Genomic DNA, 26222 nt, shown 5'->3' with positions numbered 1-26222 from the left:
CAGGCGATGTCGTGCTGTTAGGGAAGCTATTCGCGTCATTATTTCACACAGTGTTGCTTGTCTGTTAGCACTGACAAGCCAAAGCAAACGCTGCTGCTCTCGGTCGTTTAGTGAAGGCCATCGGCCACTGCGTTGTCCGTGGTGAGGGGTAATCCCTGAAGTTTGGTATTCTCGGCGCACTCTTGACACTGTGATCTTGGAATATCGGATACCCTAACGATTTTCAAGATGGAATGTCCCAAGCATCTATCTTCGACTATAATTTCGCGCTGAAAGTCTGTTAATTGCCGTCGTGCTGCCATACACAAGTCCGAAACCTTTTCAAGCGAACCACCTCAGTACCAATGACAGCTCTTTTTTTTTTGGACAACGTGGTCCTGAAGAAGCAGCGATTAGTATGATTAATCAATAATTCAAAAACAGCCTTAAGCGCATTTATTATTATTATTACACCGCCAACCGGTTTCAACCCGACGTAGGGGTCATCTTCTGGGCGTTTACACCATTGGTCGACTGATGGTGGCGTCACTCCTGTCTACATAACGGCAGGAAACTATAAATAGACAGGAGTGACACCACCAGCAGTCGACCAATGGTGTAAACGCCCAGAAGATGACCCCTAAGTCGGATTGAAACCGGTTGGCGGTGTAATAATAATAATAATAAATGCGATTAAGGCTGTTTTTGAATTATTGATTAATGACAGCTCTGCCAATTCTCCGGCGTTTTATACATTGTGTGCGCGATAGCACCGCCATCTGTCTATGTGCATATCGCCATCCTATGAGTTTCTTTTCCACGTCAGTGTACTACTGTTTACAGTAATCTAAATCATTATTTGCTTAAGTGTTAGTTACAATAATACTAATTCATATACCTATCTATTTTGTTTGTTAATTGAAGAGTAGCATAGCTTTCATCTTAGGGTAGTGTTTTGTTATTGGATGGTGGGTGGGTTTCACGTGCTGGCGATCGCTTTACAACTGACGGAAAAATCGCCAAAAACCCCTGGTTCTTCTTCCTATGCCGGTCGAAGTCGCTGGCGCCCCTCTGGTAGATGTAAACCTGTCGTTGTCGTAATGGTCGGCTTTCGGTGTTGGTAGTGGAATCCAGCCTACGGCCACACGAGCGTGTTTCTCACCCGCGTCTGAGACGTGATTCACGCAACACGCAGGGCGCTGGTCAGTGCTGGCCACACGTGCGCTTTTCTCACGCAGCATGAAGCTGAGGGAAATCCCACCAGTAGTGCGTCGGTGCAAGCTGCGGCAACATCTCATGTGTTCAGTTGCAACTATGAGTGGAATTTAATTAAATAAGAATGCCGTCCTTGCATTATGTGCTGCGACAGTTGTCCACAGGCGTCGGAAACGACGAAATGAGAAAATATACTGGATTCATCCGATACTAAGCGAGAGATCAACAAAGAAAAAGTTAGTGCTTCCACACAGTAAACTGAAGGCAAATCCAGACAACTTTTTCGAACACTATAGAACGTCTGTTAGCTCATTTGAAATGCTTTTGAGCATGGAATTTTTAAAAGAATCATATCCATGATGGAATGTATCAGTGCAGAAGAAAAATTTGTAGTAAGTTTAAAGTACGTTTTATTTTTTATTTTCTGATCCTTGTGTCAGATTTATAAAAATTAGTTTAATTAATATTAGTGCATAATGTTCAAAAGAATTTACAAAATATATTTAAAGCCCAAAAAGTGAAACGGAAGTTTCTTGTACATCTTGTCCAGTACAATTTGATACACCGCTTTCGTAGTTTTGTACTGCAGGGTCTTTAACTGTGCTGCCAAGAGGAACGCGTGGAAATTTCACAAGATTTTAAAATGCGAATAAATTTAAACTGGAAGACAAGTTTGTCCTACAATTTCAGTTTTTAATCACAGAACATTGCAACATGAGAAATACCTCATCTGCGTCAGGCAGATGGGGGCGTAGATTGTGCAAAGTGCCCTTTTAATACTTGTACAGTTTCTTCGTCAAAGAAATCTTGTTTGCTTGTCTTAGATTTTTGCCTGAGTGTACTTTCTGCAGATGAATGTTCAGGTGTCATTGTAATCTGATCACTTACAACGACGTTCCTATTCCCACAAGTTCTGAAAAAATAAAGTTTTTCTTTGTATAATTAAGTTGACTGCAACAGCTGCTACATCTCAACCAGTGAAGTTATACATCCAACGACAATAATGTATAATTATCACTTACGCCCTCTGTTGAAACACTCTTTCAAGGACAATACATCTGTTTGTGAAATACATATGGTTTGCTTGATGTATCAGAATCAGCACTTCTTTGATGTTTTACATATTTTATGTGTGAGTCTTTCACACCTTTCCGTCTTTTCTGTACTTTTATCCATAAAAGATCGTGAATAAAAGTATTTCAGATTCATGTAATTCAATTTTATTTATAAAATAACGTTTCTGCTGCCAGTCCCAATGTTTCTTTAGTTATGCTCTGCACAACGAGTTCCGTGGAACGGTTCTTTTTTTCAGCTGCATTTTCTGTGTGATGCGGTGATTCATGGTGTTTCGCATGTGTGAAGCGCTGCATTGTTTTGTCGTCTTTACTTTAATGTATAAAAACAGGCGCAATTTTCAGTTGGTCTTTATATTAAGATCGATCGTTAGTTAAAAATTGCACATGCTTTTATGTAGTACACTAAAGACAACAGAAGAATGAGCACATCACACATGTAGGATACCACGAATAAATGACACAGAACACAGAAAACACATTTGAAGATGGGACTGATCTCTCGACACGCTTAGTGCCAAAAATTAATAAAAAGAAAATCCGTAGCCTTTCACCGACCATTTCTAATGGATCAAATCAAAATTTGCAGGTATCTAGGGTCTGGGAATTCGATGCGTTCTCTACATCTTGAATTTCTTCTCGACCGACCTACAGTTGCAGGCCTTATTGGAGACACAGGAACGATCGTTTGGCAGATGATAAAAGAGGAATACATGAAACCACCAAGTATAGAGCAGTAGAAGAATATTAACCACCAGTATGAGAGGACAACAAAGTTCTCTCACTGTGTGGGTTCCCTAGATGGGAAACGCTTCAGAATCGTTAAACGATGCAGATCAAGCCGCAAATATCACCATTACAAAAGTACTGATGGTCGTAGCAGACATCCATTATTGTTTGAGATTCGTAGATATTTTGTCATTTCGTCATCAAGGAGACTCTTAATATATTCAAAGTTACTGAACTCTGTAAGAAAAAATTTACAGTCAAACTTTGATTTTGCCAGCTGTTTCACCACTTCAGAATGATCGTTGGGGCCTAAAAATACCTTACGTGTTTGCATCTGATAAGGCTTTCGCAATGAGTGACAACTTAATGAGACCATATCTCGCAAAAAACCTGACATGTAAACAAAAAGTCTTCAACTACAGGCTATCACGAGCACGTCGTTATGTAGAATGTGCATTTGGCGTTTTACGTAATAAATAGAGAATTTTTCATCGGCCAGTCGATGTTGATGTGGATGTGGCAGATACTTTCAAGCATGTTGCGCACTTCACAGCTTTGTGAGGCAACATGACGGGTACAATTATTATCCTAGGGACAAACACACACACCCATGCCCGAGGGAGGACTCGAACCTCCGCTGGGACCAGCATGCAGTATGGAAAATATTCCTGCACGAGGGACAAGAGGGAATAATAGTAGCAAAACTATCAGAGGTCGTTTTTCTGATTACTTCTGTTCCCCCGAAACACCTGCACCATGGCAAAATCGTTTTGCTAACATGCTCGTATGACGACTAGTTTTATTAGTCTAAAAAGTGACTTGTTGGCATTCTATTCAGGAATACATTTTAGTGTAGGCTTTTTATAGACGCTAACAACTTATTAACTGTCAGTACTCGACCATGCCACTCTTCTGCCAAAACGGCTGCTGTATCTGCTCGCTGCGACTCTCTTTTTTCTCTTTGTTTATGCAATGCCTGTTTGTTTTTATACAAGGACATGAATTTTTAGACAATGACAGTCTGAAAACTGAATAGCGAACTGCCGAGTCCCCAAACCCTCTACTCAGCTATCACAAGGAACAACTGCATACAGGGTGTTCCACAAAGTTATACCGACTACTCGTCGTATCAGTGGGGACACATTGCGCAGACGTGTTTGCAAAGTGGTAACTTCACACTAAACGCGTTACACTATACGAAATACAGTGATCAGTAAGTAATGCAAATAATGAAAAAATGCACGCTAACAGAATTTAGGTAAATCGCCGATTGCTTTCTGCACTTGCTGTACAGGTAACAGTATCTTAGATGATGAAAGCTCAGCGGGCTTCCCTCACGCATGGCCAGTACTCAAGAGTGAAAAAACACGCCCGTAAAATATACCGCAACGCAGCGCGGTCGCTCCGCTTTGAACGCGGAAGTCTGCGGGCATGCAGCTTGCTAAAGGGCGTCTTGTGACCAGCCACATTCAGCAAGCAGTGGTCTATAACGGCGGCGTGAATTACGTCACAGACGCGCGCGGAAGACACGCTCTTGTGGCCTTAGCCCTTGGAAGTTGACTCATCCGTGCAGGCATCTATGCACAGTCATAAACCTCTAATCGCGTACAGAGCGACGGAACCTCGCTATTTAGAGTTCGACGGAGGGTGCGGACTAGGCAGGGAGGCTGAAGCTGTGCGTTCAAAGGCCAACGGTGCGCATGCGCAGGTAGGCAAATCACGCACGACACAGGCTCGTGCAAAGCGTAGCGTGCGGCCTGCGGGCAGCGTGGCCGTGGCGTGCTTCCGGGAAGAAGCGGCGACCGCCACACCGCGCTCAAGGCCTCGTCCCCATTTGCAGCTGTACCGGCAGCGGGCACACTGCTTCTCGTGATCCGAAGTTTACTGCGGTCTATTGCTCTCGTAAACACTGGAGTGGCTAGTTCTGTCGTGCATTGCTGTCTCGTGGTAAACCACATGTCTGGAGACCGAAAGGTAGCAGAGAAGATTCGCGGTCGGATCGGTCAGTACTTCATCCTGCCTGTAACCTAGACTTCAGCCATCAAGCACGTGAAGATTCACCAGGAACGACACGTGATTCGGATTCCACGTTAGACTGTAGCTACCCTTTCCACAGTAGAATTACTGGGGTAGCTTCAGGACAGGCAAGTCGCCAAAGAGGAGTTGAGGTATACGGAACTCTTATCACTATGATTACGGCTAGAGGTCACTGACAAATTACTCTCAAGAGTCCAGAGATGCTTCTCGGCTGACTGATGCGTCATACATAGGCGGAATACAGCATCTGCGTGATTTCTTTACAAATAATACCGGCTAGGCTGCTTAAAGTGGCATGTGGTAAACCGCAACTCACTAAAAATGCAAGCAACTGTTAACTGATGATTTATTAACGACCAGTTTCGCTGCGTTAAGGCCAGCAGCTTCAGATGGTTCTACGTAGAAAAGCAAGCATTTTTGTGATCTGCATATTTAGAAAATGAAGAATAGTCAATAAAAAAACCTGCTAGTGGTCGCGTCCTCGTTTTTACTACGACTTTGGTTCCCAGGGACCATGTTCTACTGTTAAGGCACTCCCCAACCTTCAGAGTTCAAAATCCCACCTTACCTACCAGGTGCTGTGCTCTTCCATCGTATCAGTATCAGTATCGTTCAGTATACAGCTGACTGCCTCCAGTGTTCTGTCTTCTCGGCAACTACAGAGTATATAAACTTCGCGTACTGGTGTGTTTAGACATTCAGGTTATATTACTTCGTTCATTAATCCGTTCTTCTGGTTCCTAGGTTTGCCATTATAAACGGGGTCTCCTGTTATCTGATGTTCACTCTCTGTTCTTTTATTAGTAAGCTGTATGTTGTGACCCTATTTTATTTGGGTTTGCTTTTAATTTTGTAAATATATAGATCTCAAGGATGCTTTCCTTTCTATGTAGACCAAGCTGAAGATGCTGCTTCAACACAGTGAAACGGCTCGTGAACAAAGCACTAATTTACAGCTGTTTTCGGATTTATTCAACTTCAGTTTCCCATGAATGCCAATGGTTGTGGCTTCCCACATCATAAAATTATATGTGTTAATATACTTTCATTTATTTTAAAAACATAATCTATTCGTAAGTAATGTAAGATGTTATAATCTACTCATGCTTACACAGACATGGCATCAGGTTATTACCAAAGGCAATAAATTCCTTAGATAAGAATAAATGAAAGTACATTAAACTATCTACACGGTATGATTCGCAAAAATTCAAAACGATCGCAGACTCATTTGAGGAACTCACAGCCTTTACTGAGAACATTAACGTGATGCTTCTTCTGGAAGACCCTTCGTCATCGGCCAGAAGCCTCACGTAAATGTTTACTTGCTAGCATTGATGTTTGACCTGCTGGCTAGGTACTACATCACGTCGTGTTAAATTCTACTCAACAAGGTGTGGATCCTATCCAGGCCAGGTATGCCGTTGAGGGCCCCTAAGCTCCGCCAGCTCAGGTATGCCCAAACTCCCAGGAAATATTCCTCACACATAGAGGAATAAAATGTGTCATGTGGATATAGGTCCGGAAATGCTTTATTTCGCCGGCCGCTGTGCTCGAGCGGTTCTAGGCGCTTGAGTCCGGAACCACGCGGCTGCTAGGATCGCAGGTTCGGATCCTGCCTCGGGCATGGGTGTGTGTTAGTTAGGTTTAAGTAGCTCTAGTCTAGGGGACTGATGTTAAGTCCCATAGTGCTTTTTTCCCTTTATTTCCATGTTAGTGCTCATCTTCTGATTCTCTTAATTATCGCATTAATCATGGAAAACACACAGAAACAGAACATATCAGCACTACGTGAATTCTTTTTTTATGCGCAATATTCAGAATACCGTCTTGGTTACGTTTGATTAGAAAGCGCAGTAAACTGTAATTCTCAAGTTCCGCTTGTTGTTCCTATCGGACGAAGGTAATGTTGACATGTGACGCACTTCATTGTTTGTGGGGACATGCTACTAACCTCATTGCTCTGCTATCATCAAGCACATAGCATCAACTGATAACTGTTCGCCAGGGACCTGGTTATCGGCACAGTGCAATGAAAGTGTACTCTAATGCGGAGTTAGCTGGCGCCCATTTGCTGCACGGATTAACAGGTGGTAATGGCCGTGGCGCTCGCCGTTTGCGTCGGTAGAGATTTGCAGAACGACGGTGCCCCGACAGGAGGCCGTCTGAACCAACTGATCGTCGTCTTAAGGAGTTTAAGCCCACTACTCGCGACGGGGAGAGGCGTAGGATGACGAGGACAGCTCAGCTGCGGGAGGAACTCCGTGCAGGAGACGAAGACAGTCGTGTCACTGCAGCACAGTTAGCTGCAGCAAGTAATGCTGAGCACACGACTGTCTGAAGAGTGCTGCGTGAGTACCTGCCGCCGTATCTGGAGCATGGACAGCGTGTGCAGGCTCTGCCTGCAGCTGATTTTCCTGCACGGGCACACTTCAACTTCTGCGAATGGTTCATTCAACAATGTGTCAACCGTTCCCGTGACGGTAGTTGAAGTGTTGGTGCTAGGTTCGAGAGGTGTGCGTGATAACATTCCACAAATAAACAATTTTTATAAAGCAACACGAAACCAAAGCATTGAAGTGAGTACCCAGCAGCAGGTGGGCTCCAAATTACAAGGGGTATACATAAGGGTATACAGTGATCCCCAGAATGTGCCACCATTTAAAACTGTACGAATATCATCTCTAAGGAATTTTATAATGACCTCATGTGACGACTCCCAAAAGGTATAATGATGAAAACAATACAAAATGCTACACATATTAATAAAAGTTTTGCATCACCACGGTTCAAAGAGCTCCCGAAGATAGACGTTGACTGTAGATACTGTATCACAGACACAGTTCCTTTGACTGTTCAGAAATGTCACTAAACCCGCCCAAAGATGTAAACAACCATGCATGAGCAGCGCCTATTAGACGGAGGAGTTGTGACAGCCGATCAGTTCCAGTCATTCCACCAAGAAGGAGGTACACGGCTCGTATTGCCTGTAGTTCAGCCATGCCCAGAGGGTCAATACCGCGATTCGATAGCTATGTTTTCCAGACATGAACTTTATCGAACAGGCTGAAAAGGGCAGTTTAAGGTCAACGTGACCCACCAACCATTCTGAGGGATCTACGCCGAATCGCCGTTGAGGAGTGGGACAATGTGGACCAACAGTGCGTTGATGAACTTGTGGATAGTATGCCACAACGAATAGAGGCATGCATCAATGCAAGAGGACGTGCTACTGGCTATTAGAGGTACCAGTGTGTCAGAAATCTGGACCACCACCTGTGAAGGACTCGCTGTATGGTGGTACAACATGTAATGTGTGGTTTTCATGAGCAATGAACAGGGCGGAAGTTTTGTTTACGTTGATTTCTATTCCAACTTTCTGTACAGGTTCCGGAACTCTCGGAACCGATGAGATACAAAACTTTTTTTTGATGTTTGCATTACGTAGGAGGTTGCGGTGTCCTTTGAAAATGTATAAGGGACGATCACTGAGGTAGTCATCCCACCGGTGCCCCAAGTTTAAGATACCCGTTTTGTAAAAACCGTGTCATGCTGCGTCAAGGACTTCGTAAGTTGGTTGTTGATCCATTCACTCAGTTCTTAAATTACAGAGGGCTGCTAACCCTCCGACCGAACACGCTAAGCCACCATGCCGGCAACATCTGAGCTACCCATGTATGACTCACGCCCCGTCCTCACAGCTTTACTTCTGTCAGTACCTCCACTCCTACCTTCCAGACTCCACATAAGCTCTTCTGCGAAACTTGCAGAACTAGCACTCCTGGAAGAAAGGATATTGTGGAGACATGGCTTAACCACAGCCGGGGGGATGTTTCCAGAATGAGATTTTCACTCTGCAGCGGAGTGTGCGCTGATATGAAACTTCCTGGTTGGTTCAAATGGCTCTGAGCACTATGCGACTTAACTTCTGAGGTCATCAGTCGCCTAGAACTTAGAACTAATTAAACCTAACTAACCTAAGGACATCACACACATCCATACCCGAGGCAGGATTCGAACCTGCGACAGTAGCGGTCACCCGGCTCCAGACTGTAGCGCCTAGAACCGCACGGCCACTCCAGCCGGCGAAACTTCCTGGCACACAGTTTTAATCTGCCAGGAAGTTTCAATGAACACATTATTGTTAGTGCTACTCATGCAACAACACTTAACTTTCTTCTGCTGGCTCCCAGTCTTTAAGCAGTAATTCGTCAATGGAATAGAAAGAGTTGTCCAGGAGAACCGATTTTAAATTAGATTTAAAACTTTCTTCACTACCTGTCAGGCAAATGATAAAAAAATTTTCGTCGCTGCATGATCTCCTCTCTGAGCCACTGACAGCATTAGCAGTGGGTAATAAAACTAATTTTTCCCTCTAGTGTTGTAGGTATATGGATCACTGTTCTTTTAAAATTGTCATGGATTATCAATGGCGAATTTTACAAGAAAATAGAGGTATTGTGGCGGCACAGTCAAAATGCTAGCTCCTTCAACTCTGTTGGTGAACACCACATACTATTCTTACGGCTTGCTTTTGCGCAACTAATAGTTTCGTTCTAAATGATGAGTTACACCAGAAAACTATTTCATATGACGTTATTGAGTGGAAATAAGTAAAATATCTGAGGAGGTTGATACGTTTGTTTTCAAGCTTAGATATTATAGCAAGAGCATAAGTAGCTGAACTTATTTTTTAAGCAATTCAGTAATATGCTTCCTCCACGTCAAGTTTTGATCAATACGCATACTCAAAAATTTGGAGCATTCTACCCTACTTATTGAGTCCTGTGTATGTGCTACATCAGTTGTTGGTATGGCTCCATTTGTCGTACTGAAATGAATGTAGTGTGTTTTTTTCAAAATTTATGAAGGGTCATTTTCAGAGAACCACTTAATAATTCTTTGGAAAATATTATTTACAAACTCTTCTGTTGCTTTCTTTGCAACAAGTTTTATTATAACACTAGTATCGTCCGCATAAAGTACCAATTGTGGTTGTTGAATGTTAAGAGGGAGGTCTTTCACATACATAAGGAATAGGAGTAGACAAAAAATTGAGCCCTGTAGGAGTCCCTTTATGTCTCTTTTCCTCTAGTCACTAAAATTTTCAACCTTTCTGTCATTTCTGAACTATGCAGCACTATATTTTGTATTCTGTTACTCAAGTGCGATTGAAACCATCCGCGTGTAAAGCCATAAATTCTATAAAACTTGAGTTTTTCTAAGAGAATATCACGATCCACACAATCAAACTCCCTGGAAAATCACCAAAATGCTAGCTGGCGATATCTTATTATTTAAGGCTTGTAATTACGTCTCAGCAATGTTGCCGTCAACACTGCTGCAATATGGATGCAATACGTGGCGACAGTGCAGTATTGCTGAATGGCCAGGCAATATTGTTGATAGAACATGGTGTTACACGTAGTTACAGATGTGTTGCCCAGGTGTTGCTGGTGCTGGCCACCAAATGTGGAGAATATTTCGTACGGCCAGGCCGCGTCTATCTGTAAATGCTTTCCTTCCATTCTGAGGCTAGTTTCCTCTCTCTCACTCCAACAGCGTTGCAGTCCCTAGTCACGTGAAACAGTATCATTAAGCTTCAGTTCGTAATCTGATGCGAGTACTTAGAGGTAGTCGACTATTTTGCTGTATACAGCCGCGTTCCTCCACTGTTCTTTTCGTTTGAGGAACACCAAAGTATGTTTCAAACGTTCGAGATTTCTGTACATATGATTTTCTCCACAGATGCTAAAAGTAAGCACACAAAGTGCAGACAATATTTTCTTTGTTATGGAACAGTGAGATACAAATTTTACAAAATTATTAATCAAGACTCTTGAATAGGGACATGTGAACGTAATCGTAAGACATGCAAAAAAAGAAACATAAAATCTCGCGGAATACCTGGCATGTATTTCCAACAAACCAATGTGTTGCGACACGGCGATTGAGAAACACTGATCTACAGGAATGTAGAACTGGGGAAGCCAAACGACCACGGATTCCGTAAATATGATGGCCTCGTACATCTAGGAGCAGTGCTAAGGAACACGGAGAAGAATGTGTCCAAAGATTGAAGTTTGAAAAAGCACATTCTCACTGCTACCGTCTCAGAAGATCTGCACTACTGAATCACGTCTGTTCAACGGGCAGCAGTTTGCCATTTTTGTGGTGCTTGTAGACATTACTTTTCATGTCCCGTAACTATGGTCGTAGATGTATTGCGTTTAGGAAATTACTAGGCCTCTCTCTGTACTCGTGAACGTCAATAAAATATTAACAAATGTATTTGATAGTTGCTTCAGACTACTTTAATGGGACTCTACCAAAGTGTTGCTCACGGCTGGTACCAAAAGGTATATTGGTGAGGAATGCTCTTTAAGGAGGTACACCAAACTCTGTACGAATCAGCACCAGCAAAGAAGTAAAGGGTGATCGCCAGTTAGGCTGTAGCTGACACAGTCTTTCATACTCTGGTAGTACCAGTTTTAAAAGATACACTGCCGGTTAAAAGTTTCCGATCTCCTATGACAAAGACTGCATTCTTTATTTCATTGTAAGCACACATCTTACAAACTACATAGATCGATAAAATAAATATTTTCTGTCTCTATCGTTAACTAAAAATACAGTATGGTTTGGATTTTATCTTCTTCAAACTATCCACCTTTGCCTCAAGAACAGCTCCACAAACTAATGGCTTTCTGGAGATAAGATTCTGTAGCGTTTTTGCAGATACTGTAAGTTATTCCACATATCTTTAATATATTATGACCCCAGTTGTTTGACATCCCTGTCAAGTTAATCCCATAAGAGTCCAATAGGATTTAACTCAGGTGACTGTCTCCTTCAGTTCCCCACATTTCTCTTTTCTATTGACGTACCGTCTGCGCCTTTTAGAAGTATGTTATGGGTCGTTGTCCTCCTGAGGAACAAACCCATGACCAGAAAGTCTCCTTCTAGATGGAGCTGCACTGTCGCTCTGCATTGTTTGGTATCCTTCCTTCTTTAACGTTCCATTAATTATCACTAGATCACCGACTCTGTCATGCTCTAAATATCATCACAACATGACCGACCTCCCACCATGCTTCGCCGTTAGCGTCACACAGTTGACGAACAAACATTTGACGATGGCTTCCAAGTATTTCAGACTTTGATTCGTCCGTGAGCAACGCCTTGGACCACCGCTGCACACTGCAATCTTTTCACCTTATTTTGTTTCCATGGTACAGGTTTTCTGGCTGCTATGTAACTCATCACATGTTGTTCGCGTGGACGGTATTTCACTGCTCATAGATGGGAGCTGCTCGGGTACTGTTTACTTTCCCGCGAATTTCAGATGCAGTACGAGTCCTGTGACGTTCACTCTGCACATATACAGACTGATCTCCTCAGTATGCTGTTACGCTGGGTCTTCCTTATCGCGAAACAGGTGCATTGGCAGCAGTTATCTTGAACTGCTGCAATATAAACACCACTGTAGATTGTGCTACGCCGACTTTTATTGCTATTGTCTTACTACAACAACCTTCCTGGTTCAGAGCTACAATTACAGCGCATTTTTCAATCCCATTCTCCTGCTTCCGTCCCATCGTCAACCTAATCAGATATATAAACACACTATTGTATGTACACAATGTACTGTAAAACAATGCGAACCATCTCCAGTAAGGGCACGTCAGCATTGTTGTGGATACCCGTGAGCAACCCTCTATTCCAGCTAGGAGTTGAATACACAGGAGTTTATACTTGTTTTAGTATCTTAATGGGGATACGGTAGAATATTCAAAACGAAATCCCTGTTTCAACCACAACTGGATAATTGTTATAGGTGATAGAAAACTTTTCAGTGGTAGTGTATGCTCAAAATCTGGTTTCAGCGATCTGGGAAAGGTATCTATCCAGTATCAGTTCACAAATTAAGGGTTCGGAAGCACACCCAAAAAACCTAGTTTCTCATTTAAACTTTTTTCCTCTAGCTCTCTTTCGTCCATTTCTGTGCCGTAGTGTGGCCCCTTGTAAACAGTTCCGGCTCGCAAATGTGTTACCCCAAACACTGCAGGGCAATAGTGGCCGATAATGTCGCTTTCAGCATGTTGTACACGTGCCTACAGTTTCACTGGCAGTTCGGATGCTCGGACAATATTGTCGGCAATATGCAATTTTTAACTCCCATGCAATTCCCCCTAGCTAGCTGTGGCGCTATAATGGGAGCAGTAAATGGCCAATGAAAAGGCCTACGTCTTGCTCCTGACATGGACAGAAAGGTCGAAATGTTAAGTAATTTCCTGTGGTGGCTCTGGATCTTCCGAGGTGGAGGGGTAGGCTGACTGCCCCCACGAATGTGGGTAGTGTCGTGTTCCTTCTGGGGCGGAGTTGTTGATCCTGAGCGATCAGCTGAGTGATGGAGCGCCTACAAGAGTAGGAAGAGTGTCCTCACGAGCCGACGTGCAGTTCTGCTCGGGCACTTTCCAATCATCTCGGCGAGTGATGCCTTTAACCCATTAGCACCCAATTAACATATATTCTTAATTTTTGGAAAGCTGTGTCCTGGCAACCCAATTTATCGAAATATGAGGAAATTTTGTTCACTTGGGGCCTAAATGTAAAATATTGGGCTGTCCTCATTTGCGGACACTGAGAGCTTGGCACTTACTTTGTCATTACTCTGCTTACTAGAAAAATGACAAGAGATAAGGGAATAATAAACTCGGAATAATATTTCAAAATTATTATGCATAGTACAGTAAGTTGTATTTACAAAAGCTTTAACCCAAAAACCTCCAAAACCAAAATTTAATTAAGGCCTAATATCATATTTGGGTAAGCATTCTATACAGAGCGTAACATTACACTTCCCGTAATATGTTCTAGCCTTTCCTTTACAATTCTCAAACTGTCATCTTCTTTGCTTTTCACGCTTCTGGATGACGTGAAGTTTCTGGTCATAAAGTATATCCGCTACATTAGTACTGGGAGAGGAGACGAGTTTTGTTGGCCTTTCCTCAGTTGACCTCATGCCGATTTCTTTTTTTCAGATGTTTTCTAATAATTTGTTTTGTGAATTCTTTCACAGAAAGAGAAGTTCCTTCATTGCACCTCTTGAAACCAAGGTATGGATTTACAATAGTCATATCAACCAAGCTCATAAAAAGGTACCAGTACCACTTTTTACCACGCACTGCAATTGTGTGTTTCTCTATAAGCCAATCGTGAAGATCGACGCTTACCATTAAATTCTTGTAGTTGTTGAAAGCATGTGGTTGTGGAACGCTGAACTTTTCGTTCTGGGATGAATTCCAGTGTCGGACATTGACGTTAGGGAGCACGGCATAAAATTAGTTGGTAGACCAACACACTTATTATCATTCCATTTTATGACCCAAATTTTCTTCTTTCTATCAAATCTGGACTCAAAGTATGCCCCAATTCTTTTTCATTACATCATCTGGTGATAGGGAGCTCTTCCTTGTTCTGTTTTCTTTTGTGTTTCCACTTGCACGGAATCCTATTTCCTTTAGTCGGACTAGTAAAATAATTATAAATGTCAATAAATACTTTGTAACTATCCAACTCGTCAATAATGGATAGCATTTTCAAAACTACCCAGAGGAAGATCCCAACTATCATTCTTCAGATCATTCCCATAATACAGTAAGAAGCTCTAACTGTAACCATCAGTACCACATGAGCACCACAGTTTCCATCCAAAGCGTATGGGCTTGAGTCTGGGAAACTGCTTTATAGAGTGACGTCCATAGGATCTCACTATCATTTCATCAACTGTTAGATTTACCTGAAAGACTCCTCACCTTTGATAATTTTGTACCAGAGCCTTAGCTAGTGGTTTTATTTTGAAAGATATGTCACTTTTGTTTTCATTGCCTTTTTTATTACTACGGAAATGTGATACACATTTCAGTTCAAGATACCTGTTACAACTCATTGCAGCCTTCACTATCTCAACAACAAGATCGTCATCCTGAGATCCGGAATCTCGTCCACTCAAAAATTTACGATAATCATTAAGGATCAAGAACCTATCAAACACACAAATTTCATAAGCTGCAGCTGAAAAGTGTATTTTATTTTTACAGTCCCAAACGTATCTTTCAGATTCCTCTACAATCATGCTCACAATTTCTTCTGAAAAGCGATCTTCAAAAACCTGCCTGTGATTGAGACTATGCAACTTCGCTTTCAGTTCATCTGACAGAGAAGAATCTTACTTCCCTAAGTCAGAAAACGAAAATTTTGTAACTTGATTACATCATTTAACTACCTGTCTACGGACTCCTTCAAAAGAAACATGAAGAATGTCTTGGTTTGTCTCTTTCATGTAAAATTACAGTAGTACATGTAATATAGCTAACACAGGTATTTCCTAACGAGCCATCTTCTGTGTTTTCATCTGTCTGCTTATTTACAACTGGAGGAAGAGCTACCATATCTGCCTCTTTTTCTTCAGAAAATCGGTATTCTACTCCCTCTTCAACAGTTTTAAAAGGCTGGCAAGCCATTAAAAAGAAATCTGAAACGACCGAAAAGCGTAACATTTACCATGGAAAATTTCACCGTGGTGTGGTTTTTATCTATTCTACATTAGGACATGGAATGAACGTTTGGGCAAGCATAGGCACAACTTGTTCTGACTTAGTTGTTCCACCGTTCCTCAATTGCCTTGTATCATTATTTCTCGTAATTTTTGTCAGATGTATGGTCATAATGCCCATTATATATTCTCCAACTGATGTTTTTACATTTGAAGATGAGTACGTAGTTAGTTGAAACCGGTTAAGAAAAATATTTTTATATACTGTGACTATAGCTTCACTTTTGTAGTATCAAATAAACATTTAAAGTTTGTATGGAAGTTAGTCTTTGCAGACGAGCTATTACACAAATGATTGATAGACTCGTGCTATGGAAACTTGTGTTTTAGTACATCTACATGTACATAGATACTCCGAAGCTACCGTACGGTTCGTGGCAAAGGGTACCCTGTACCACCACTTCTCATTTCCTTTCCTGTTCCACTCGCAAACAGAGCCAGGGAAAAACTATTGTCTACATCCCTCCGTATGAGCCCTAATTTCTCGTATCCTATCTTCGTAGTGCTTACGCGCAATGTGTATTGGCGGCAGTAGAATCGTTCTGCAGTCAGCTTCAATTGCCCGTTCTCTAAATTTTTTCAAGAGTGTTTTTCGAAAAGAACGTCGCCTTCCCTCCAGGGATTCCCATTTGCGTTCCCGAAGCATCTCCGTAACATTTACGTCTCGTTCGAACCCACCGGTAACAAATACAGCAGCCCGGCTCTGAACTGCTTCGATGTCTGCCTTCAATCCGACCTGGTAGAGATCCCTAACACTGTAGCAGTACTCAACAACAGATCGCACCAGCGTCCTATATGCGGTCTCCTTTGCAAGTGTACCCCTCTTTCCTAAAATTCTCCCAATAATCGGAAGTGGACCGTTCGCCTTCCCTAGCACAGTTATCACATTCTCGTTCGACGTCATATAGCTTTGCAACGTTACGCCCAGGTATTTAAACGGCTTGACTGTATCAAGCAGTACACTAGTAATACTGTGTCCGAACACTGCAGGTCTGATGTTCCTACTCATCCGGATTAACTTATATTGTTCCACATTTAGGGCTAGCTGCCATTCATCACACCAACTGGAAATTTTGTCTAAGTCGTCTTGTATCTTCCTACAGCCACTCAATTTCGATACCTTACCGTACATCAGCAAACATTTGCAGATTGCTGCCAACCCTGTACGCCAAATCATTTGCATATATAGAGAACACACTTCGTTGGGGCACTCCTGACGATAACCTTGTCTCTGATTAACACTGGCCGTCGAGGACAACATACTGGGTTCTATTATTTAAGAAGTCTTCGAGCCACTCACATATCTGTGAACTTATTGTATATGCTCGTAACTTCGTTAACAACCTTTCCAGAAATATATAAATAAGGAATCTGCCTGTTGTCAGAGAGTTTCAGTATCATGTGAGAAAAGGTCAAGCTGAGTTTCCCACGAGCGATGCTTTCTGAAACCGTGTTGGTTCGTGGACATAAGCTTCTCAGACTGAAGAAAGTTTATTATATTCGAACTGAAAATATGTTAAAGGATTCTGCAGCAAACAGAAGTTAGTAAATCGGTACATTGCACTAAATCGATACATTACAAGTACATTCAACAAACTATTTCTTATAAATAAAATTTCTTCGTGATATATGGGGCAGACAACGTGTTTCTCTAAAATTGTCCTATGATGCAATTCAAACTGATCTATGAAGTGTTCCTATATCATGCAGAGCAGGTAGCTTTCTCGTTACACAACCCTTTCAGTCTATCATGTCGCAAGAACTAAGGTTTATAGGAGACACAGAAAAGTTGTTATATCCCAGAAAATTGATGGTTATGCACGGAATGTTTGCTTTAGGTCGATAACTTATTCGTTGGGTGTTTATAAAACTGAACTTTAATTGTGAAAAAGGTAAATAACTTACAATATTATGAGAAGGAAAGTTGCCACTCAACATATAGCGGAGATGCTAAGTCTCAGATATGCACAACAAAAAGACTCTCACAATTAAAGCTTTCGGCCATTAAGGCCTTCGTCAACAATACACACACATACGCACACACACGCACAAACTCACGCAAACGCAACTCACACACACAAGTAAACAACGTACAGATATTTCCAGAATGACATTTCCACTCTGCAGCGGAGTGTGCGCTGATATGAAACTTCCTGGCAGATTAAAACTGTGTGCCGAGTTCGAGTCTCGGTGCGGCACACAGTTTTAATCTGCCAGGAAGTTTCAACTTACAGATATGTTTGCTGCAGCCCTTGATGAAGTACACCTTTATGTTTTATTCCCGCCTAACACTGCTGGTTCCAAAGTTCCCCCCAGGTGGCACATGTGCATGAGTTATTCCGTCATGGAGTCACATAATGGTGCAGAGTGCGTGCAGTGTCGTTCACAGTTTCATCTTATCCAAAAACGCTACTACAGTTCAGAACAATTCAGGACTAAATGTCGCAAGCCACCACCTCAGAGACGACGTGTTGTTAGCTGCTACCATCGTTTTTCGGAAACTGGCTGTGCATCACACAGGAGGCCGCGCCGGCTCAGGGTTTCGGCCAGCAGTCTCTCTGACGCAGCGACTGACCACGTTCTCTACATTCCTAGTCCGGGTAAATCAACGAGACGCCTGAACTTAGAATTGAATATGCCAAGTGTTGCAGACTGGAAGGTATTACAGAAACGTCGGTCATTCAAACCCTACAAATTGGAACTATTACAAGCTTTGAGAGAAAGTAACAAAGAAAAATGGGCTGAGTTCTGTGTAGAAAAGATTATCAAAATGCAGACTGAAGACGATTTTCTTAAAAAAGTTGTGTTCCGTGACGAAGCCACCTTCCACACCAGTGGTAAAATGAATCGGCATAATGTTCGGATATGAGATGAGCACAAAGTACATCACGTAGTCAACTGCAACTGGCATATCACACCCGGGCATGCCTGAACATTATCTCGCACCTCAATTACAATAGGATACGGGCACAGAATTTATTTTCCAGTAAGACGGCGCGCCACCATATTATCATCGAGAAGCTGTCGCGTATCTCCACAGCACTGGCCGTTGTGGAACAGTATCCTGGCCCCCACAATCTACTTCATTTAACACCGGTAGACTTCTGCGGTGTGGGGCAACATTAAAGACAGAGAATTCGCTCCTCTGCTTCCGGAAAGTGTCGGAGAACTGCGACAAAGGACAACACGTACAGCCGCCACGATACATCGAGACTTGCTTCATATTTACACGTGGGACATTTGTCGTGTTACAAAAGATATCCACACTGAACATTTGTAAATAAAACTTGAAGATATATTGCATGAAGCGCTGTATCAAACATTTCTGTAAGTTATTTACATTTTTCACAAAAATAGTTAAAATGGCTCTGAGCACTATGGGACTTAACATCTGAGGTCAACAGTCCCCTAGAACGTAGAACTACTTAAACCTAACTAACCTAAGGACATCACACACATCCATGCCCGAGGCAGGATTCGAACCTGCGACCGTAGCGGTCGCGCGGTTCCAGACTGTAGCGCCTAGAACCGCTCGGCCACTCCGGCCGGCGTTTCACAGTCAAATTTGGAACACGAGAACAAAATGTGCTTTACGTCAGCTTCTGACTCCGAATCAGAGAACTGTAAATGTTGATTACATATAGATGTAGAAAAAAGTGGTGTGCTTAAAGCGGACAAGAAAGATTCTACAAAATCGCTCATCAGTCCACGCGTGTCCTGGTAAAGCATAGTATTGTAGAAATTTGAGGTTATTTACCATGGCTCCTTACCTCATGTAAGAAGTCTGTGTACGGTAATTTAAAATCGACGACAGTTGTTATAGATACAGCTTGCTTCGCTAAAGTCACCCTCCTCACTATAACGGATGCCAGGGTGCAAATGCACCCATGGCAGGTGGATTGTCTGCTCTCTCCGTTTACAGCGAACGTATTCCAAAACCACATCCAATATCCACCGAGTCACCTCCTAACATCGTGTCGGATCTCATGAAGCCCGGCGTGGTGCAGCAGCTCCACGTGGGATGGACTCAACATGACGTTCGTAACCCATGCAGAAACATTGAGCCTTGCTGCCCCTTTAGCCGTCCATAATTGCGAAAGGGTTGCCGGTGCAGGGGCTCGTGCACTGACAGACTACTTGGTTATGTACTATACACGCACATCAAATAAAGTTTTGCATCACCTCGGTTCCGAGAGTTCCGGAACCTGTACAGAAAATTGGAATGGAGATCAGCATAAACATCATTACCGCCCTTTTTGTTGCCTTCAAAACTACACAATGCATGTTGTACCACCATACAGCGAGACATTCACAGGTGGTGCTCCAGACTGCTATACGCACCGGTACCTGTAATACCCAGTAGCATGGCATACTATCCACAAGTTCATCGAGGCACTGTTGGTCCAGATTGTCCCACTCCTCAACGGCGATTCGGCATAGATCCCTCAGAGTGGTTGGTGGGTCACGTCGTCCATAAACAGCCGTTTTCACTGTATCCCAGGAATGTTCGAGAGAGTTCATGTCCGGAGAACATGGTGGTCACTCTACTCGAGCGATGTCGTTATCGAGAAGGAAGTCATTCACAAGATGTGCGCGATGGGGGCGTGAATTGTCATCCATGAGGACGAATGCCTCGCCAATATGCTACCGATATGGTTGCACTATCGGTCGCAGGATAGCACTCACATATCGTACAGTCTTTACGGCGCATTCCATGACCACTAGCGGCGTACGTCGGCCTCACATAATGCCACACCAAAGAGCAGGGAAGCTCCACCATGCTGCACTCGCTGGACGGTGTGTCTAAGGCGTTCAGCCTGAACAGATTGTCTCCAAACACGTCTCCGACGATGGTCTAGTTGTGTGTGAAATCTTATGGGACTTAACTGCTAAGGTCATCAGTCACTAAACTAACACACTACTTAACCTAAATTGTCCTAAGGACAAAAACACACAACCATGCCCGAGAGAGGAACCTCCGCCAGGGCCAGCCGCACAGTCCTTGACTGCAGTCCTAAGACCGCTCGGCTAATCCCGCGCGGCGATGGTCTAGTTGAAGGCATATGTGACACTCATCGGTGAACAGAACGTGACGCCTATCCTGAGCAGTTCATTGGGCATGTTGTTCGGCCCATTTGTACTGCGCTGCATGGTGTCGTGGTTGCAAAGATGGACATCGCCATGGACGTTGGGAGTGCAGTTGCATATCATGAAGCCTATTGCGCACAGTTTGAGTCGTAACACGACGTCCTGTCGCTGCACAAAAAGCATTATTCAACATGGTGGCGTAGCTGTCAGTGTTCCTCCGAGCCATAATCCGTGGGTAGCGGTCATCCACTGCAGTAGTAGCCCTTGGACGGCCTGAGCGAGGCATGTCATTGACGGTTGCTGTCTCTCTGTATCTCCTCCATGTCCGAACAACATCGCTTTGGTTCACTCCGAGACGCCTGGACACTTCCCTTGTTGAGAGCACTTTCTGGCACAAAGTAACAATGCAGTCACTATCGAACCGTGGTAATGACCGTCTAGGCATGGTAGAACTACATACAACACGTGCCGTGTGCCTCCTTCGTGGTGGACTGACTGGAACTTATGGGCTGTCGGACCAGCCGGCCGAAGTGGCCGTGCGGTTAAAGGCGCTGCAGTCTGGAACCGCAAGACCGCTACGGTCGCAGGTTCGAATCCTGCCTCGGGCATGGATGATTGTGATGTCCTTAGGTTAGTTAGGTTTAAGTAGTTCTAAGTTCTAGGGGACTAATGACCTCAGCAGTTGAGTCCCATAGTGCTCAGAGCCATTTGAACCATTTGAGCTGTCGGACCCCTCCGTCTAATAAGCGCTGCTCATGCATGGATGTTTACATCTTTGGGCGGGTTAAGTGACATTTCTGAATAGTCAAAGGGACTGTGTCTGTGATACAGTACCCACAGTCAACGTCTATCTTCAGGAATTCTGGGAACCTGGTTGATGCAAAATTGTTTTCATGTGTGTATTTTTGATAAGATTCATGTCGGGCAATCTGTGTGGCCAAATCATTCGCTCCGATTCTCCAGAATGTTCTTCAAACCAATCGCGAACAGATGTGACCCAGAGACAGTTCCACCGTTGTTTAGGAACAATAAGTCCATAAATGACTGCAAATGATCTCCCAGTAGCCTAACATAACCATATGCAGTCAATGATCGTTTCAGCTGGCCCAGAGGAACCAGTCCATTCCATGTAAAAACAGCCCACACCATTATGAAACCACCATCAGCTTGCTCAGTGCCTTGTTGACAACCTGCATCCATTACTTTTGGGGCTCTGCGTCGCAGTCGAAACCCCTACCATCAGATCTTACCAACTTAAATCGAGACTCATCTGAGCAGGCCACAGCTTTCCAGTCGTCCAGTATAGAACCGATACGATCGCGAGCCCAGGAGAGGCGCTGTGGATGATTTTGTGCTGTTATCAAAGGCACCCGAGTCGGTCGTCTGCTGCCGTAGCCCATTAACGCCAGATTTTGCCCGGACTGAAGAATACATTCGTCATACGTCTCACACTGATTTCTGTTGTCAGTTCACGGAGTGTTGCTTGTCTTTTAGTGCTGACAACTTTACGCAGAGGCCACTATTCTCGGTCCGTAAGTGAAAGTGGTCGTCACACTCTTGGCATAGTGCATCTCGGAATATTGAATTCCCTGACAGTTACCGAAATGGGATGTCCCATGCGTCTACATGCAGCTACCACTCCGCATACAAATGACAGCTCCGGCAGTGGACCGCCCTTTTATATCTCGTGTGCACGATACTAGCGCCATCTGTGTATGTGCATTCTGCTGTCCCGTGACTTCTCTCACCTCAGTGTACAACGCTTGGTTGTTTTATTCCATCTCCGTGGTTGAGTATTGAAGACACTCTCGGAGCCGGATACGGTTAATGTTTTTAGGAGAGAAAGAAAGGGCCTACAAACTTCATTGCATGCAAGGTTGCTACAGTTTCCGCTGTAGAAAGGCTATCGCGTTTAATTACTCTGAAGTCTCTACTGACCCGAACCTTAGAGCATAGAAAAGCACTTCCGCTGTATTCCACTTGGGTAATTTTGGATCCATCTATGTATATACAGAAATAACCAGGCACTGAGCTTCAACTACACGATTGAATATGCGGCTTATATTAACGCTTTCAGGGCTTGTCGAATTAATACGGTAGTTATTACAATGAAATGAACACCCTCAGCTGCTTACAGGCGTTGACATGCGTCAACGGGGACAGATGAAAATTTGTACCCCGATCGGGACTCGAACCCGGGGTCTCCTGCTTACATGGCAGACGCTCTATCCATCTGAACTACCGAGGACACAGAGGATAGCGCGACTGCAGGGATTTATCTCTGGCACGCCTCCCGCGAAACCTACACTCTCAACGTATTGTCCCGCACTACATTCGTAGTGCCCCCGCCCATTACACTCATTACTCGCGGCGCGTTGCCGATTCCCGTAAGAGTTCGAGAGTTCGGGCACTGTTTGTGCATTCGCACAGAAGAAGAAGATGGTCAAGTGGCCGGTGAGCCTTAACTATATACAGGGTGTTTCAAAAATGACCGGTATATTTGAAACGGCAATAAAAACTAAGCGAGCAGCGATAGAAATACACCGTTTGTTGCAATATGCTTGGGACAACAGTACATTTTCAGGCGGACAAACTTTCGAAATTACAGTAGCTACAATTTTCAACAACAGATGGCGCTGCAAGTGATGTGAAAGATATAGAAGACAACGCAGTCTGTGGGTGCGCCATTCTGTATGTCGTCTTTCTGCTGCAAGCGTGTGCTGTTCACAACGTGCAAGTGTGCTGTAGACAACATGGTTTATTCCTTAGAACAGAGGATTTTTCTGGTGTTGGAATTCCACCGCCTAGAACACAGTGTTGTTGCAACAAGACGAAGTTTTCAACGGAGGTTTAATGTAACCAAAGGACCGAAAAGCGATAAAATAAAGGATCTGTTTGAAAAATTTCAACGGACTGGGAACGTGACGGATGAACGTGCTGGAAAGGTAGGGCGACCGCGTACGGCAACCACAGAGGGCAACGCGCAGCTAGTGCAGCAGGTGATCCAACAGCGGCCTCGGGTTTCCGTTCGCCGTGTTGCAGCTGCGGTCCAAATGACGCCAATGTCCACGTATCGTCTCATGCGCCAGAGTTTACACCTCTATCCATACAAAATTCAAACGCGGCAACCCCTCAGCGCCGCTACCATTGCTGCACGAGAGACATTCGCTAACGATATAGTGCACAGGATTGATGATGGCGATATGCATGTGGGCAGCATTTGGTTTACTGACGAAGCTTATTTTTACCTGGACGGCTTCGTCAATAAACAGAACTGGCGCATATGGGGAACCGAAAAGACCCATGTTGCAGTCCCATCGTCCCTGCATCCTCAAAAAGTACTGGTCTGGGCCGCCATTTCTTCCAAAGGAATCATTGGCCCATTTTTCAGATCCGAAACGATTACTGCATCACGCTATCTGGACATTCTTCGTGAATTTGTGGCGGTACAAACTGCCTTAGACGACACTGCGAACACCTCGTGGTTTATGCAAGATGGTGCCCGGCCACATCGCACGGCCGACGTCTTTAATTTCCTGAATGAATATTTCGATGATCGTGTGATAGCTTTGGGCTATCCGAAACATACAGGGGGCGGCGTGGATTGGCCTCCCTATTCGCCAAACATGAACCCCTGTGACTTCTTTCTGTGGAGACACTTGAAAGACCAGGTGTACCGCCAGAATCCAGAAACAATTGAACAGCTGAAGCAGTACATCTCATCTGCATGTGAAGCCATTCCGCCAGACACGTTGTCAAAGGTTTCGGGTAATTTCATTCAGAGACTACGCCATATTATTGCTACGCATGGTGGATATGTGGAAAATATCGTACTATATAGTTTCCCAGACCGCAGCGCCATCTGTTGTTGAAAATTGTAACTACTGTAATTTCGAAAATTTGTCTGCCTGAAAATGTACTGTTGTCCCAAGCATATTGCAACAAACGGTGTATTTCTATCGCTGCTCGTTTAGTTTTTATTGTCGTTTCAAATATACCGGTCATTTTTGAAACACCCTGTATATATATATATGGTTAATCAGTAACCCGGTAGAAATACGATTTTTGTGGGTTTCCTGGAAAGAGGCACTACAATAAACTCAAAGGTACTGGCAAACTCTGCACAACCTCAGAAGAGCAATACAAAAGAAGCGCAGTGGAAAGTTGGGCTCAAAGATCTGTCTGATTCACGACAACGCCCGGGCCCACACGGCAAATGCCACTCGTGAAGTTCTCGAATCTTTTAAGGGGGAGTTGTTTCCTCATCCGCCGTACAGTGCCGACCTGGCACCGAGCGACTTCCACTTATTCCCAGCAATGAAGAAGTGGTTGGCTATGCAGCGTTTTGATGACGACGCACAGCTTCAAGAAGAGGTAACCACGTGGTTGAAGGCGCATGAGGCCGAATTTTACGACGAAGGAATTTCCAAGCTCGTCCATCGCTACGATAAGTGCCGTAATTTAAATGGCAACTATGTAGAAAAGTAGTATTTAAGTATGGCTTTCATCTGTATATAATAAAAAAAATTTCCAATACTCCATTTATTTTTAATTCCAAAACGTAATGTACTTTGTGGATAGCCCTCGTATTAATACGGTAGATTGAAGTCTGGCAGCTGTGTAAGTCAAAATCATATTCACGTACAGAACATAAGATAAGAGATCAAATTTCAAAGCTGCTACACAAATCTCTTTCCCTGGCGTAGAGAACAGCCATAGAAGCGAGCAAACTGGAAAACGTTATGTTACAACGTTGAGTATTAAAACCGACAATATCGCTAGAATAGTGCCAAGACACGTCCTCACCACCGGAAGTCGCTAGACCACGATTTCGATCAGAGACTCGAGATTTCGCGGACTTTTGCGTAAACTGCTCGGGCCGTTCGAGTCGTGGCGCGTCCACAACACTATAGGCTGCGGTTTAGCGCAATCGAGGAATCCCGGACTGTGTTGCGTAAGGAAGTGGTGCGCGTGGCTGCGGCGGTTCTTCCCCCCGCCGTAAGCGGAAGTCGGTACTCGCCGGCGCTCGGCGGCACTCACCTCACCTCAGCTCAGCTGCGGCGGCCCGGCTGCGCTCGGCGGCCTGTGCTGCGCCACTGCCTGTCACAGCGGCGGCCGCCGGCGGCGGCCAGAGCGGCCGCGTGACGTCACACAGTGTGTGACAGCGTGTGTGTGAGTGTGAGTGCCGGTGCCCTCCTGTCCGGGTCGGCCACTCTGCTCACACGCGCGACGCTCACTGCACGCAGCAGGAACTGCCTCAGCGGGCCCGAGCGCTACGGCTGTGGTACGCGAGTGACTCGGCGCCGACAGAGCCGATTCGGCATTGCTAACGCGGCACCGAGACGTATCCGGACTGTGAAGGAGCTCTGGCTTTGGTCAACTTAGTTAGCGTCGGCACAACAAAAGCACGAGGGTGCGTTTAATAGTGCACGGCGCAGCTCACACGTCGCCGGCGTTACCCGATGCAGATGGAACAAGCCGCT

The 26222-nt window shown here is 44.2% G+C and overlaps 1 protein-coding gene across 1 annotated transcript in view; it reads right to left on the bottom strand.

Moving 5' to 3' along the window:
- The window catches only part of LOC126418604 (PI-PLC X domain-containing protein 1-like), a 425466-nt gene extending 399635 nt beyond the window's left edge, over positions 1 to 25831 (bottom strand). Inside the window, exon 1 of the mRNA XM_050085437.1 lies at positions 25785 to 25831. The gene's annotated coding sequence lies outside the window, so the exon portion shown is untranslated. The remainder of the gene's footprint in view (positions 1 to 25784) is intronic.
- Positions 25832 to 26222: the final 391 nt, after the last annotated feature.

Source organism: Schistocerca serialis, chromosome 9 (genome assembly GCF_023864345.2).
Source record: "Schistocerca serialis cubense isolate TAMUIC-IGC-003099 chromosome 9, iqSchSeri2.2, whole genome shotgun sequence".
Classification (NCBI taxonomy): Eukaryota; Metazoa; Arthropoda; class Insecta; order Orthoptera; family Acrididae; genus Schistocerca; species Schistocerca serialis.
Note: the sequence above shows the minus strand (reverse complement) of the source record. Positions and strands in the feature narration are given on the sequence as shown.